The following is a 17842-nucleotide window of genomic DNA, read 5'->3' on the forward strand; positions in this document are numbered from 1 at the left end:
AATTACAGGCCTGAGCTACTGGCGCCTGGCCATTTTTCAATCCTTATTCTTATTTTCTGAGCAATTGCAGGTCTATTCAGAAAAGCATTACCTATATCTTCAAGGGTTTTTCCTTTGGTTTCCTCTAGCAGTTTCAAAGTTTCAGATCTTTCATTAAGATCTTTGATCCATTTTGAATCCATTGTTTTACAGGTTGAAAGACAGTGGTCTAGTTTCATCTTCTATATATGGATATCCAGTCTTACCAACACCATTTGTTGATGAGGGTGTCTTTTTTCCAAAAAAAGGTTTTTGGTACCATTGTGAAAAATCAGATAACTGTAGCTGTGTGGGCTTATTTCTGGGTCTTCTAGTCTAGTGATCTACACATCTGCTCTTGGGCCAGTACCATGCCGTTTTTGTTACTATGACTCTATAGTCTGATTTGAAATCAGGCATTACGATGCCTCCAGAATTATTCTTTTTTGCTAAGAATTACTTTGGTTATTTGGGATCATTTGTGCTTCCAAATGAATTTTAGGATTGATGTTTCTATTTCTGTGAAGAATGACACTGGAATTTTGGGGGGGGGGGCGAGGGATTGCATTGAATCTTTAAATTGCTTTTAGTAGTATCATTATTTTCACAATATTAATTCTGCCAATTCACGAACATCTTCAAATGTCTTCTTCAAGTTCTTTCTTCAATGCTTTATGGGTTTTCATTGTAGAGGTCTTTTACCTCCTTACTGAGGTTTATTCCTAAGTATTTACATTTTTGAGGCTATTGTGAATGGGATTGTTTTCTTGATTTCTTTCTGAATCTGTTCATTTTTGGTATATAGAAAAGCTACTGATTTTTTTATGTTCAGTTTGTATCTTACTTTGCAGAAAGTTTTTACCAGACCTAAGTGGTTTTTGGTGGAGTCTTTCGGGTCCTTTAAGTATAAAATTATATCATCTGCAAGTAGGGCTAATTTGACATCTTCCTTTCCTATTTGTATCCCTTTTATTTCTTTCTCTTTCCTTATTTCTCCAACTAAGAATTCTAGCACTATATAAAATTGGGAGAGTAGATACTGTTGTCTCTTTCATGATTTTAGGGTAAATGGTTTGTTTTTCCCCATTTAGGAAGATGCTGGCTATTGGTTTATTGTGTATAACTTTGACTATATTGAAGTATGGTCCTTCTATTCCTAATTTCTTCAAGACTTTTATCATAATGGGATGCTGAATTTTGTCAAATGCCTTTTCTGCATCGAGATAACCATCGGATTTTTGTCCTTTATTCTCCTTATGTTGTATTTTGTTAATTGATTTATATATGGTGAATGAAACTGGCTTGACCACAGTGTATAATCTTTTTAATGTGTTGCTGAATTTGGTTTGTGAGTATTTTGCTGAGAATTTTTGTGTCTATGTTCATCAGGGAAGTTGGTCTATAATTTTCTTATGTGTCTTTATAGGGCTTGAATATCTGGGTTATACTGACTTAACAAAATGAGTTTGGTAGTGTTCCTTCCCTTTCTAATTTATGGGATAGTTTGAGGTGCAATGGTGTTAGTTCTCCTTTAAAATTCCTGGGATTTTCTTTGTTGGGGGAGACTATTACTGCTTCAATTTTATTTCTTGTTATAGGTCTGTTTAGGTGATTTATATTCTCTTGGCTAATTTTAGCATGTCATCTGCATCTATAGATTCATCCATTTCTTCTAGACTTTCCAGTCTTTTAAAATACAGGGTTTTTTGAAGTATTCCCTAGTGAAACTCTGGATTTCATTGGGATTTGTTGTATGTCCCCTTTCTCATCTCTAATTCTATTAATTTGGGTCTTCTTTCTTCCTTTGGTTAGTTTGGCTAAAGGTTTGCCTATCTTACTTATTGTTTCATTTCATTAATTCTTTGTACTATTTTTTTTTTTAGTCTCCACTTCATTAATGTCTGACTTGTCTTTATTATTTTTAGTTTTGGTTCTTGTTTTTCTAACAGCTTCAGATGCTCTATTAGGTTATTTATTTGAAATTTCTACATTTTTTAAAATGTAGCTATCATGGCTATAAACGTTCCTCTTAGTACTTAACTGCCTTTGCTATGTACCAAAGGTTCTGGTAAGTTGTTTTCATTATCATTTACTTCTAGGAATTTTTTTGATTTCCTCTCTTATTTCTTCAATGACCAACTGATTATTGAAAAATGAGTTGTTCACTCTCCTTGTGTTAGAATATTTTGTGTAGTTTCTCTTATTATCGATTTCTAGTTTTATTCCATTGTGGTCTGATAAAATACAGGGTGTTATTTCAGTTTTCTTATATTTCTTAAGCATTTCTTTATGTCCTAAAATGTGATCTATTGTGGAGAAATTTTCAAGGACTGAGAAGAATGTATATTCCATGGCTGTTGGGTGGAATATTATGTAAATGTCTTTATGTCCATTCGATCTATAGGGTCAAATAAAAAATTTATGACAACTAAACTAGAACTGCAGAAGATACTCTAAGGAATTCTACACACAAAAGAATAAGGTAAACACACCCATGAAAATTTTGGAAAAAAATAAATCTCAGCACATGAGTAGATAAACAAATGTGGAGTAGAGAGGAATCAAATACTACCAAAACAACAAAATGGAAGACTAAACACAGGACACATTGGTCAGTTTTAGAAAAATGAAATTTAAAATAATTATTTGATTATTTGTTAAGTAACATAATCACATAATTTGAAACCTTAAGAAAATAAAAGGGTGTAAGTAAATAGGCCCAGTGAGAAGTCTCCTTCCTTGTCTTGTTCACCCACCTAGGCCAGCAACCGCCTTCATCAGAGAGTGCACTCTTTTTAGTTTCTTAGATGGCTTCCAGTTTCTTTATGGTTATTCAAGCTAAACATGAAATAATATTCGTATTTACTTCCTTTTTGTACATAAAAATTAGCAGATTACACATGCTGATTCTACTTTGCTCTTTCTTAAAATATATTTTGAAGAATTCTCATTTTATTTACCTACGAAGTATTCTATTTGGACAGATGTAACATAATTTAATTAAATAGCCTCTTATTGAAAGGTATTTGGGTTATGTCTAATCTTTGGATGTTAGAAAAAATCCTTTAATGACTAAAATTGTACACGCTCCTAGGGTTTTGCTTCTGTAATTTTGACATTTTGCCGATTACCTTTCTAGTGGTTGTACTAATTTACATTCAAGTTCAAAGTTTGAGAGTACCTGATTTTTCACAGCCTCCACTACAAAGTGCTATCAGATTTTAGGATGGTAGCCAGTCTGATGGGTAAAAAATTGTGTTTCAGTACAGTTTAATTTGCATTTCTTTTAGTAATGAGGTTGAGCATCTTCAAGATCCTACAAAATGGAATTGTAGAGTAAAACTCCATTCTATTTACTTCTATTACCAAGACTTAAAAACCAGCACACAGCTGAGCCCTGAGGAGGAGATCGTGGCCTCCCCTGAGAGGCATTTGGGACCAGACCACCCCTCAGTGCAAGCATTGCACTTAGATTAGCTCATTCAAATTCATGCATCCTTTTATGGTAGGCACTGCTATCCCTATTTGCAGATGACTGAGGTTGAGAGAGGACAAACTTCCCAAGAGCTGGTAAGTGGCAGAGCAGAGACTTGAACCTAGGTCTGGAGGACCTGAGGCCCCTGGATTGCAACCACTAGCCTGTCCTGTTTAGGATGCTGTATTTATGCATAGCGTCTGAATTAAGCCATTTGTATGCTATTCTTCCCCCTGTGGATTTATGCTCTTCTCCCTGGCCCAGCCATCTTACAACTCTGCGCCTGGTTTGGAAGGACATATTTTTTCTTTAATATAGCTGTGCTTCATTGCTTTTCCCTGTGGAATTTTGAGATGCAGCAAGTTTACTCTCAGGCAGTTCCTCCTCTCTGCACTTTACCCTTTTCTGCTGGTGTTTTGAAAAAGCCACTGTGTTTGTGGCAAATTATAAATATTGATCTGTTTTCTTTCTCACCTTCATATAAATATGGGAGCTGGAGCACTGGGCTGAACAATGCTAATAAAAAAGCATCCAGGGAAAGTTTAGTATTTCCTTGGTCATACATGAGGGACTAACTGAACATAATTGTATACAGATAAAATAATTTAAGAGTAGCTGATTTTTAATCTCCTTATTAAATGCGACTGGACTTTTACAAAATCACTGGGAAAGACTACCCCCTCCACTCCAAGTAGAATTATTCTACTGAAAAGAATGACAAATTTCAAAGTGACTTCTCTGAATATGTAGCAAGTGTCTCTACCACCACAGGCAAGGGGAATTACTAGTCATCTTCAGAAGTGGTACTCACCCTGTTAGATGTGTCAAGAGCCAAATCAGCAACAGTTATCTGGCTAGGAAGCCTTTTCTGGGCTATAAAATAGTGAATGTGTATTTTGCCTATCTCCTGTCAAGGTTTTTAGGCCTGTCCAGCTTCCTTTATGTCATGATTTCATCTGGCCATCTGCTCTCTTTCCCAGTAGCCACATTCAAAATCCTTTCTGGCAACCCTGGTTAGCACTCCTATAGTCAGCTTCTGCCTTCCCTGGCTGGCCCCTCAGTTCCTCCTGATTTGTAACATGACTGCAGTAGTATGACAGGCTTTGTGGAAGCCAGGTCCTCTGCCTGTGAAGCCTGTACCAGTAACAACCCAGTTTCCCAGTCTTGGGTCATAGAAACCTAGGAAACTAAGGACCAGATTAAGGTTGTTTCTTATCAAAATCACCCAGGCAAATTAAATCACTAGAAAATTGCCATGAAAAGGCAGCTCAAGTACCTGGCATGCAGTTTACTTGAAGAAATATAAGAAATTGCCACCTATTGCTGTCACTTACTTCATCCTAAGGGCTTCCTCTGGTGGTCTTGTCTTCTGTCCTGGTCAGGAGGAAAGACTGGGCAGGAAAACAGTGAAGAGGAACCAAGTTGCAAGCACTTCGATTTGTCTTTTCTCTGCTTCCACTGTGTACAGCCTCCTTTTACTTTACATGGTGATCTCCCCCTTGGTTGCACTTTGGAATTACTTGGCAAGTTTTTTAACTTGCCTGGTCCCCTTGAATTTGGATGATCTAGGGTACAACCTAAAGACTGAGCTGTTTCAAAACTCCTCATGGGGTGCACCCATGTTCAGAGCAACATTACTTGTGAATAGTTGTCTGCTGACTAATAAGCAGGATGAATAAAACGTGATATATGTATTTGCAATATATAAACACATTGTGTATATATAAACATATATATTGCATATGTATATACACACATATGCATACATTTATATGCATGTACATACAATGGAAAAGTATTCATCCTTAAAAAGGAAGGCAATTCCTACAACATGGATGAGCCTGGTAAACATCTCACACTTGAGACTTACAATTGAAACAAACCAGACTCCAAAAGACAAATACTGTGTGATTCCACATAGATGGGGTACCTAAAGCAGTCATGGATTTTTGATTCCAATCATGGATATCAGTGGCTTCCACATGAGTTTTTAGATTTGCCCTATATGAAGCCCCTAGATCTCTAGTTGTCTCATTAGATTATAGAATTCAAATGTCAATGGTTAGAGTGTAAAGATATGAACTTAATTTATCTCCACAAGTCATTCTTGTGTACTACTGGAAGCCACTGGATGTCCAAACCCTGAAGTCTTAGGCAATCTGGCTCTAGCATGCCTTTCCAGCCTTACTTCCTGTCTTCCTTATGCTCCTCACATGGGACATTTTATCCTTTGGATTTCTTTTCTGCCTCAACTTCCTCTGATCTTTTCTTGTCTGTTGCAATCTTCCTCAACCTTTAGGGCTTGGACTGATTTTTATCTCTTCCATAAAACTTTCCTGGATTCCCTTCCTCATCCTAATTCTGTCTCCCCTTCCATTGTAACTGCTCATTACAATTGCTTGTGAGCATTAGTGCCCTTCCTGATGGCATCTTTGTCCACCCCACTCATTACTCAGACCAGCATGCCAGACATCACCTTTATCACCTTATCAACCTTTCTCAAAGCCACTACCTATATATATTAAATTATACATAGTAAGGGGGGTCATCATGACATTTCCATGCATACATATAATACGTTTTGATCATTTTTATCCCTCTATTACTCTTTCTTATCCTCTTTACTCCTCCCATTTTCTCTTCCCCTTCCACCTTACCTTTCTTTCTAGTGAAAATGATAGTAAAGTTTATTAGGAAAGGAATACACTTTCAATGAACTGAAAGCGGGTCATCTCTGGAGAGAGAATTAGAATGACACCAACTTACCTTTGATAACACTGTATTTCTCAACTTTTATATCCAATCACACACTGGGGCCTGGCAATCCCATCTCCAAAATAAATTACAGGTCCTCCCTTTTCTCTATCTCCATGGTCACTCATACCAGGCTTCATCATCTCTAACACCCAAAATGCCCACTGGTCTCAAGCATTCACCCTTACCCCATACAGTTGGTTCTTTTCCCTACAATTTGACTAAAGTTGAAAACACGTCTAGTATTTCATGCCAAATCCTGTCATTGAGTATGCACTCCTCTTGACCAAGGTAACCTTTAATAAGACCTGGAAGGTTCTCCAGGATCCAGACAGTCTGTATCCTGCTGCTTACCCTGTTTTACCTTCTACTCTGGCAATTCTAGTCCCATCACTCTTCCTATTTTGGCCTTCCTTTTTCTCTTTCCCTCCTCAGAGAATTTGCCCACAATGTCACTCTGCCTAAAATGCTATTACTGTGTCCTCTATTTTTAGCTTCTTACTACTCTTCTTTCAGCCTTCACTGTAAATATCAGTGCCTCAGGGAAACCTGTCCTCATTCCAGTGTAGTAGATACCTCTGCTTACCTTCTCAGAGAACCTATAGTTTTCCATGTATGTCCATATTACAAGTATGATTATTAAAAATACTAATGTATTGGGTTTCATCCCTAATTATACCTATGTCTCCATACATATAGTAACAGCCCAATAAATAACTGTGTGAATCAGTTTCATCCAACCAGCCATCCTCACTGTCCAAGCCCTACTCCTTTCCAACTCTAAATAGAAAAACATATTAATTTATCTGCCACAGACTTGCTCCTCTCTTGATCTATCATTGATACTTGAAGTGGGAGGGCTGGCTGTGGAGGAGGAGTTACACAACTGGTTTCTCATTTCCATGAGGCTGAACACTCAGCCCTTCCTGGCTGAGCTCTTGGCATGGCTGGGAACAAGGTTCTGCAACCCTACGCCCTACCAGATGGGGTCTTGACCTAGAATTGGGCTTGGGAGGGAGGAAGGACCTTCCCCTTTCTCTGCCTTTCCAGACACATTATCATGAACAAAAAGAGGCAGCAGAGGATTATTTTCTTGAGATGAATGTTGCATTTTAAATGAAGTTCCTTAGGCATTTAAACAATCGTATTTATTCTACATGCAACAGTAGTTTCATTATATATAGTGAAAAATCCTTCTAAATGTTAATGTAACATTGGCCCAAGGAACTACACATTCGGGATGAATAAACCAAGATGTGGCCTCACATTAGGGAAAATTTACTGTGCCCAGTTCTCTGCTGCAATTTGTTTTACAGAGTAAATAATTTTTCATAATTGTAACGAACAAAACCTTGACGTCTGAAAGACCTGGATTCAAATCCTAGCCTACTAAACAAATGACTGTAGGTAAATAATTTACTATTACTAAGTCTGCTTTATGCAACTTTTTTGTTTATTTGATTTTGAGACTGGGTCTCTTTATGTTGTTCAGACTGGCCTCAAACTCGTGATTCTCCTGCCTCAACTTCCCACGGGCTGGAATTACATTTGTGTGCCACTGTGCCTGATTTTTAAAAGGTTTTTGAAAGGATCCCATCAAAGAACATATTTCAAACTCTTCAGTATACAATAATTTTAGTATATGGATATCCCTTATCTTAAATGTTTCAGACAAGAAATATTTTAGATTTCATTTATTTTTTGGATTCTTGAATATTTTCACATATAAGCCTATACACAAAATTCATACATGCCCTGCCACAAAGCCTGAAAGTAACTTTTTATATATTTTCAGTGCAACTGCACTTTAAATTCAAACCATCACATGAAATAAGATGCAGAATTTTCCACTTGTGGACATCATATCAGCACTCAAAAATTTGGGGAGTTTGGAATATTTCAAGTTTTGGATTTTCAACTTGTATATTTCGTGTAATCATAGATTTTAGTGTGAATACTGTATAGTCAATACGCAATAAATGACAATTATTAGAATTATAAATTCCTTATCTCCTAGCTCAGTAATGGAACTTACCTCGGGTCAAATTGAATCATGCTTAATATCCATCATTTAATCAGCAAATACTTCATAAGCCCCTGCGATGCTTCAGGCAATGTGTTAGGTCCTGGGCAATATTTTGGTGAATAAAATGGACATAGTTTTGCACTCATGGAACTTAAAGTCCAGTGGGAGAAAGAAAAAAAGGTAAGCAAACCAATTAATGTAGAGCCACATACAACACGTGGTTTGTGCTGTAGAGCAGGAACCTGCTTGCTGAGAAAGGAAATGGTGGGAGGGGCTACATCCATGTGGTACTCTGAGAAGTGGCAAACGGACAACTGCAAATGAGTGGCAAAGACTCTTAGCTTCTTCCTTTTCCCAGCCCCACAGCATGGTGTCATGAGAGACTTTGTTAAACACTGCTTACCCACTGTGGTTCTTTCAAGTTTCCTGATGCATTTTACAAAACAAGCTTGAGTCTAATGTTCTAAGTGCCACAAAAGGTGGTTTGTGTGCAGCGCACACCCACTCTACAATTCAGCAGATGAAAAAATATCCTTAAATAAAATGCTACCCCACACAATCCAGCAACATTTGAGAGGAATCATCCACCTCAAGCAATTCCATTTATTCCCAAACTCCAAAAGTAGATTGACATAAACAAAGCTGCTAAGATAATTTCACCTCTCAGACAGAGCAGAAAGACTGTATCCTCATCTCCCGCAGGTGGGAAAACCCTTGTACTGAGTTCAGATTCAAAATAAGGCATTGCCTTACTACTCATTGGCTGTGAGTATTTTGCCTGAAGATGTAAGGCATTTGAGTAACAAATATGATGACTAGAATCATCAAATCCTCATGGTAAATAAAGGAAAAGCTAAGTACATACAGGGGTTGATGCCCCTGGCCATTTCTACCTGGTTAGTTTAGGTTATGTTGATGTCTGCCAGACTTCACACCAACACAAGCACCATTTCAGGTTAATCCCTGTTGAATGCTCAGCCCAGGAGCGCAGACAGAGACAACAGGACAAACTCCCAAAGGCTAAGGCTGCTCACTAGAAAGCTATTTATGCCATTGTATAACTGACTGACAGCCTCTGCTTTTGAAATTAATTACTTTTCTTCTGGAGTTAAATTTGCTGATGAAGCTTCTCACAAAAATATGAGGTCTTTATATAGCAATTGCTCTAATTAAATAAGAATAAAGGCAGAAAACTTCCAGAACTAAATGAGATACATTTATTCTGCACATGTGTTTCAATCTTTAATAATTTGAGATATAACAGTTTATTCTCCCCTGGGATAGTGATGATATCTTGCTTTTTCCTGGGCTTGCATCTATCTTGCTTCTAAATGTTTATTTATAGCTGTGGCAAAGAGGAGAGAAGCAAGCACTTTGTTCTTTCCCTAATACCGCCTGTCAATGCCTCATACCCTAATGTTATGGATTTAATGGTGTCTCCCAAAATTCTTGTTAAAGAGATAACCTCCAATGTAGCTATTTTTGGAGATGGGGCTTTGGAGAGCAATTGAGGTTTAAAAGTCATAGGGCAGGGGCCTAATCTACCTCTCCCTCTCTCTCCTTCCTCTACCCCCACCCTTCCCTCTACAGTCCTCCAAAACTGGGCACATAGAAAGCAGTCAGTCGGCCATCTGCAAGCCAGGAAAAGGCCTTCACCAGAACTTGGCCATGCTGGCTCCCTGATCTTTGATTTCTACCTTCCAGATCTCAGAGAAAGTGAATTTCTCTTGTTTAAGCCATCCAGTCTATAGTATTTTGTTATGGCAGCCTGAATAGACTACAGTGTTCTGACAGGAGGGAAAAGGGTAGTTGGGAGTACATGGGGCAGAACATCTCCCATCTTCCTTTTTCCATCTAAACATTCTTTCCTGTTGTGAGCACTTGGCGCACATGGGGGAGAATGTTGGCTTACTGTTGTCCTTTGAACTAGCTTCTAGGGAACCAAGGGTTTGTATATAGTTTGAATCACTGTCACCCATCTCTTGCTCCTTACTCATCTGCATCACTGCTCAGCCTGGTCTCCACCCATGCATCACTGGCTTTGACCCTTTATTCTACAGGGTGGAATACGGGTGCCTCACACAGGCAAGATTCCTGTTCCTCTCTCAGCTGTCCAGATGTTTTTGGTTAGCTTTTCTTGGAGAGAGGACCTGAGTCTTCCACCCTTAACTACTTTACTCTGAGGCAGGATTTCAAAGTAAGCACAGGAATTAGTTGGGGACACAAAGACCTCCCTTGGGAAAAAAAAGTGTTGATCACAGAAAAAAGAAAGGAGGGAGCACAGGAGAGGAGAATACTGACTGGGCAATTTCTGTCCAGTTTCCACCAGGTGTCTTTCAGTGTTCTAGATGTTAAGATGAATGCAGGGGAACAAAGCCTGATCCTCTAAGGGCCTAACTGTGGAGGCTAGAGAGATTAAAAGGGACCATTTCTGAGTAATACATCACTGTTTACCGAAGGACTGAACTGTATGACTAAGATGCACTGCCTCAGAAGGTCAGAGGGTGAGTAGGGTCTGTAGTAGTGAGAGGGAAACTCAAGGTCACTTGGCCAACCATCTGCTAGATGCACTTATGTTTGATCTGACTCCAGCCTTATAACTATTGCTCTGAAAGGTAAATGCCATTGGAAAAAACTTCTAGAGGGTGGAGGGGAAGGGCCATCCAGTTGGAGGCTACAGCATGAGCAGGTGTTTGGAGGTGGAAAGGACCATGGATTATACAGGAGAGATTCAGATAACCAGCTGAAAATGCTTTGTAAATGGTGGAATTTGTAGGAAATAATTTAAATAAGACCTCATTTATTTATTAAATCTTCTTGATCTCTCCTACGTTACACCAGGCTCTGGACATATTTCTACCATATGTCAGGTATAGGGGGTGAAGAGTTACATGAGATGCAGCAGGAACTCCTGAGAAGTCCACAGTCTAGTGGACAGAGAAACAAATGCTGGAAGCAACAGTACGCCCATCACACACTTCAGAGACAGAACCAGCATCAGCTGCAGATTCTGGCTTCTCATATAAGAGCCATGTTTTGCCATGGTAAATGGGGAAGGCAGGGGATTAAACCTAGACATCATTAGAGCAGCCTCTATGCATCTCTGTCATGTTAAAGGGCAACTAAGGAGAGTTTGAAAAGAAATATAACAATCTGATGTAATAGCCAAGTCTTTGGAGACATTAGGGTGTGCTGGTACCCCAAATAACAGTATGCTAAGAAATTATAGTACCAAGTATGAATCATATCCCCCAAAAGTTGATGCCATACCATTAGGCAGAAACTTTGTAATGTTGTCCATATAGAATAAATCTCATTTTAATAAAAATGCATCTTTAAGAGATACATGACGATTACCCTAGGAATAGATTGAACTGTCTATTATATTGATATATACACAATCTTGGAAATTTGTCTCTAGTGCCTGGTTTACTATACACCAACAGAATTTAGAGCTCTATAAAAATACTTTATAGCATTCAGGCAGCAATGTTCCTATTTCTTATGCAGATACATTGGAAATGTGTTTGGAGCTGTCATTCATTCCTGGCACTTAAATGTTTTTCACAAATAGTTGCTGCCTTAAGAAAGTATCGCCAAATAAAATGTTTTTATTTGGCTCTTTGGTGATATGTCAATAGACATTAAAATAAAAACTTCCTTGTTCTTGGGTACTAAAGCCCCCTTCAAAATGTTTTCAAGGGGAGCTAGAGGGTCTCTAAGGACCCATCACTGAGATGAAGAGGCAGAGCTGGGGGATTATTACCTCTTAAAAGGATGGCTCTTTCTATTGGCCATTTCACCATTATTGGGAAGAAGGGAGCATAATAGAATTTTATAGACATAGCCTCACATGTCCAGAGGGGCATGGTCCTATCCCTGTGTCTTGTGCATCTGCTATCAAGGAGGGAATGCACATGTCCTCATCTCTACACATCAATGCCATGAAAGTGTCCCTTGCTTTGTGAGAACTTGGTTTATGATATCTTTACCCACTGGGTATGGTTTAGAAGGAGGATGATATGAGGATTTTACAGAATAATTCATTTATAATTTACTTAGACAAGGAGGCTTAAAAGGTATATTAGTCAGCTCTCTATCAGTATAACAAAATAGCTGAGATAATTACCTTATAAAGAGAAAAGGTTTCTTTTGCCTCACAGTTTAGGAGATTCCAGTCCATGATTTGCCCCATTGCTTAGGGCCTATAGTGATACGGAAGCGAGTGGTAGAACAAAGCTGCTCACCTCATCAGCTAGCAAGCAAAAGAGAAAGAGGACTGATCAGGATCTCATGTTCCTACTTGGGATCATGCTCCTGATGACCTAAGTACCTCCAACCAGGCCCTGCTTCCTAAAGGTTATACCACCTCCCAATAGCACCACCCTGTGGACTAAGCCTTTGACACATGGACCATTGGGGTTCACTTATCTAAACCATAGTAATATTAAAAATTAACTTTTGTTTCTGCATATTAGATTGCCTGCTCAGTTTTATTGTTTGGAGTGGATCACCTATATAGAGAATTTGATTCTGGTTCCTTATAAGTAATAATAATACTATTATTTAAAATAGTGGTACTCCCCGGCTCCCTTGTCTACTTCCATTTCCTCCATAGCACTTGCCATCTGACATACTATTTATTGTTTATTATCTGTCTCCCTCCATGAGAATGTAGACCCTACAAAGGCAAGCATTTTATCTTATTTTTTCCCACTGCCTCTATTCTCATAGGCTAGAGCATGTCTGGCTCAAAATAGGTGCTAAATAAAACATTATTGCAGACAGATAAAAGCTATCCTTAATCAAATCGTCATTATCTTTCCTACCGCATTTAATATAATACTATTTATCATTCCCATTTTTTAAAATTAGTAAACACATTCCTGTATTTTAAGTTAAGAAATTATGTTTTTCATATAAAATGTTCAAGTACTACCAGTGCACAGATTATGGTCTATAAATACCACATCTCACTAAGATTAAGAAAGATGTTCTAGAGAAATAGTTGATCCCACTGTAATCAGGAGACCAAAGCAGAAGGATCATGAGTTTGATCCCAGCCTAGTCTACATAGCAAGATTTTGTCACACACACCCACACACACGGGGCGGTGGGGAGGGTTTAGACGGGGTGAGAAAGTTCCAGAATGAGAGTACAAGGTCCTGTTATAGAGAAAGCAAAGACGTTATTGAAGGTGATTGTGTAGGGACAAAGGTTTAACAAGCTGACTTGATGGGGCTCCCACACGTCAAAGATGAGGCAATATGAGTATGGAACATATAACTGCAATATGTTAAGCACCTGAAAATGTTAAATATCCACCAGTTCATATTTGCACTTCAAAAAGCAGTGCCTGATTGGTCACTTTTGGAAAATGCTGGAAATGAGACTTTTTATTTTGAAAGTGGTAAATAAGAGAATCAAGTTCCAGTTTTAGGTCAGAAATACAAAGAAAAGGAAGCTGCATGGCTCCTACACCCCAGCAAGAAAACTTACAATGAATGACTTTTCTTGATCTTTTAGAGAACTGCCGCCACAGAGCAAATAACTAACCTAAAGTCTAGCGATGATTAGACTTTTGCGTTTGGAAGAGCACCTAAGATTTGAGGAGCAGAGTGCTTTTGGGTTTTGCCATAGACGCTTATCAAGAGGCAGGCTAGTTCCAGGTAAGGGAGTCACAGATGGGGCTGATTTGGCAATCAGATAAAATCTCAGTCAGCTGAACTGAGTCTCACTGGTTTGGAGGGAAAAAGCAACTCTAGTTATTCACTCATGAGGGACAGAAAAGGGAGGGAGAAGGATCAAACAGGTGGTTTATCAGCAGATTCAAGCAAAAGGTCTGTGTTTGGGCTTGTCAGAAGGAAACAAAATGGCAGTCATGATAATGTGATCAAGTTTTACATAAGTCATATGGAGAAGGGAGGTTCTTTGTAGGAAGTCATTTCACAAAACACAAAATGGTGTGGCTAACAGCCAGGTGCATAGTGCTTAGGTGAAGTTCAGTATTGTTATCAGAGAGACAGGTGACTATAAGGAGAAACAGATCCAGATGAACATCTTACCCTGAGTAAACTACCAGACCCCACAGAAACCCACAAGAAGAAGCAAGTAGAAATTTTACAGGAAGCCCTAAGGCTGGCTGTTGACTATGGTGAGAGTGTGAATTCCTTAGGGGCAGTAGATAGGTGGTTTGCAAACTCTTTCAGGTGTGGTTCCCCTCAGGAACCCCACCAGGTGTTCAGCTGTGTGTTGGCATGGCTAGGGGAAGATCAGCCCCTGCTATCTCTCTTACTAAACAAAAGCCTTATTCTCCAGAAGGAAGAACAACAAAAACAGAAGGGACAGGCCAGAAGAACGTACAGCCCAACTTTAGGTCTGGAGGAAATGAAGACCCCTTGACAGATCATGCCTTCAAGGTCAGTGCATAGTTACTGCCCACTGGTAGTCTCAATTAGAGGATTAACGAGTGTCATCAAGCAAAACAGCAGTGGATTACAGAGGGGAGAGCTCAGAAGAGGCATTTTCTTCAGGAAGCAAAACAAAAGAAGCCCCAAGGCCAAACAAGAAGATGTAAGGCCGGATGGGAACAGACACTGAGAAAAACCATCAGCAAATGTGTCTTCATCCCCAGACAAGGTAGGACTATTCAAGATGGAAATTGGTTGTTAGTTTCTCTTAAATCTGTATAACATCTTTGTTATATACTCCATCATGTATTGTAATTAGCTTTGTTGTTGTTACTTGTCTTATGTTTTTCATCCTTTATTTTCAATCTTCTTTGAAAGCACATGGCAACTTCTGTGGTGTGTTTGCTTTGTAACCATTTTATAGTGACCCTTAGAGATTTGTCCTTTGAGGACTTAGAAAAGATCATAACCTTGGTTGAAGCAGCTTGTTGAGCACAATGACCTGCTTGGGTGTTTCTATTAGTTTTCACATTATCTCCTTTTGCCTAAGTTTCAACCTCTGTGACGGCCACATATCTAGGAAGGAGTGTATCTAGAAGTCCTTTTGTCTACTCTCCATTATTTTCCATGGTAGTTCTGGTGGGGTGAGGGACCCATTTGGTTTCCAAAGCATCTCAAAGTCATGTACTACACCAGAAGCCTGCTTGTTTCCTGGGTATGATTGCTCTCTGGTCTTTGGCTAGCTGAAGAGCTCTGCTAAATACAGTAAGTTCTGCCCTCAGGGCTGTTTTTACTTCAGATGGACAACTGTACTCTGAAGGAGAGTTTGATAGCAAGTCCTAATTGATAGGCTCCAGTTTCAGAGTTGAGGTGAGATTCATCAGTTAACATTAGGTTGGGTTTTGCTATGTAAGTCTCTAATGATCTAACCAAGGACTGTCATGAACTCCCACCCCTTCTGGTGCTTCCATGTTGAATACTAAGTTGAGAGGGAGAGGGGAATAGGATCTCATAAGAGGTTAATCTGCTGACTGAAAAGCACTATGTGTTCTTAGTAGTAATATCCATACCTCAAGGAGCCAAGAGGTCAGGCCGGGAGTCTATGATCAGTTCTGCAAAAATATCTATTTTGCAGCAGTCTAAGACAAGGGAGATAAGCATTTATGACAGGGTCAAGGGTAAGGCTACAGTAAACAATGGGTTTGGGTGGTTCCTATGAAGCTGAGTTAAATTCAAGGGCTTTCTAGATCTCTCATGCAGGGCTGGGGGAGTGGCTCAAGAGCACCTGCCTGGCAAGCATAAGGCCCTGAGTTCAAACCCTAGTACCACAAAAAAAAAAAAAAGTCCAGATTTCTCATGCACATATAGATAAAACAGCTTTTTATAAGGATACCTGTTAGGAAAAACACCGCTCACAAAGAAAGCTCATGAGAAAAGTCTCACGTCCAAGAGCAAGGTTTAATGGCTGGCATGAGCTGCCTGACTGACCTGAGAAAGATGACACAGAAAAAGGGCTGACTCTGGGCCAGGTGTGACCTTTTATAGACAGGGAGGGTAAGAGGTTGGTGCATGCGCAGGAGTCTCTGATGGGGGCGGAGCTTGTCTTGGAGCACGGGAATTTCTGTTAAAGGGTGGGGCTATCATTGGGAATGGCTCCATTTTCCAAGAAGTGAGGCCTGAGGACAAAATGGCCACCAATTCACAAAATGGAGACATTATTGTTCTAGCATTCCCCCATTTTGTCTTTAATAATGATGAAGGTAGGGGCTGAGGATCAGGAATTGGGGCAAAGCATCGGTCTCTTAGCTGCTTCCTGCTGGCAGGGGGCCTCAGGCTCCTGTGGCGTCCTGGATGGGGCCTTCACAGTAGTTTTTCTGGGCAGTTGTGGAGAGGTTGATATCCCTGCAGGTACAACTGGTTAAACTTTTGATTAGCAGTGGCAGACATGTGGTCTAAAAGAATTCTTTGTACTGTTCTTATGATACAAGGAAGGAAGCTTAAGAATATGAGAGCAAGAAATATAGGCATTAGGATGGGCATTGGCCAGGAGAATCACTGTGAAATGTTATTCCCTAGAGGACTCCAAGAGTCCTCCAACTCCCTTCTCCATTTTTCTAATTGTTCCTGGAGTTGTCTAATTTTGTTTTTTACTACCCCCAACTGGTTAGCATAGAAGCATCACTCTTCTTGTAAAAACAGGCAGAGACCACCCTTCTCTGCAGTGAGCAGGTCAAGGCCTCATCAGTTTTGGAGTACAACTGAGGCTAGGTTGTCAAGTTGTTTCTGTAGGGTTAGGATAGACTAGGCCACCGTTTGAAGATCACTTATCAATTGATTAGAGAGTTTTGTGTAGTAGTGGACAGAGGTTCCTATTCCCGCAGCCCCCATTCCCATGGCAGCCCTTACTCCCAGGGTAGCTAACAAGAGGATAGCCTGGATTGCCCTTGTAGATCAAAGGCACGCGGTGAGGGGAATGGGGAGGTCCTGATCCTCTGTAATAATATCCATGTCAGGGACCAAAAATACCAGAGTGCAGATACCCTTGCAGGCTTGGGGTAGGCAGGGGTGTACACTCTGATCACATAGAAAGAGAGTCCCGGAAATGGGGGGGGCAACAGACATTGTTTCCAGTTTTGTTGGCCGTCCCAGTGGTGTGACATTTTTCGGCCCCTAGGGAGCCTACCTCAACTGTCCCTGAAGACCTCTGCAGGCAAAGAGGGGCTGGCTGGAAGAGGGGAACTGGGGAAAGAGTGGAGGTGGTGGGCTTTTTGGTGAAGGAACAATTTAAGGTAAGGGGTGTGGAAACATTTATGGGTCTGGCGATAACCTGAGAAGAGCCAGTCTGCTGACACATCCAACACCCACGGGCTAGAATAGGATTGGTGTGGTTGAGTAGTTGATGAGTGGTATTTATGACCTGGAGGAGAAGGGTTTCAGACAGGGACAACTTGTGTAAGGGAATTTGGAGAGGCTTTTTGGTGGGAAAGAATAAGTCATTCAGTCTTGGAGGTACCTGGGTGTGGAGGACCTTCCAGAGGGCCTCATCCTGGACTCCACTTTCATCAGATATACCAAACTGTGAGAGGTAAGTCCTGTTGCCCCCTCCTCCTGTGGCAGCAGTAGCCAGCATGGTCACCTTTGCTGATACCCATCCAATAT

General features: G+C 40.0%; 1 long non-coding RNA gene across 2 annotated transcripts in view; it reads left to right on the forward strand.

Annotated features, from left to right (window-relative positions):
- LOC141418236 (uncharacterized) overlaps nt 1–17842 on the forward strand; it is a 197715-nt gene that overhangs the window by 137290 nt on the left and 42583 nt on the right. For both annotated transcript variants that reach the window (XR_012442926.1, XR_012442927.1), the window contains exon 4: nt 14592–14912. This is a non-coding gene — a long non-coding RNA (uncharacterized lncRNA). The remainder of the gene's footprint in view (nt 1–14591; nt 14913–17842) is intronic.

The sequence above is a fragment of the Castor canadensis genome, chromosome 16 (assembly GCF_047511655.1).
Source record: "Castor canadensis chromosome 16, mCasCan1.hap1v2, whole genome shotgun sequence".
Classification (NCBI taxonomy): domain Eukaryota; kingdom Metazoa; phylum Chordata; class Mammalia; order Rodentia; family Castoridae; genus Castor; species Castor canadensis.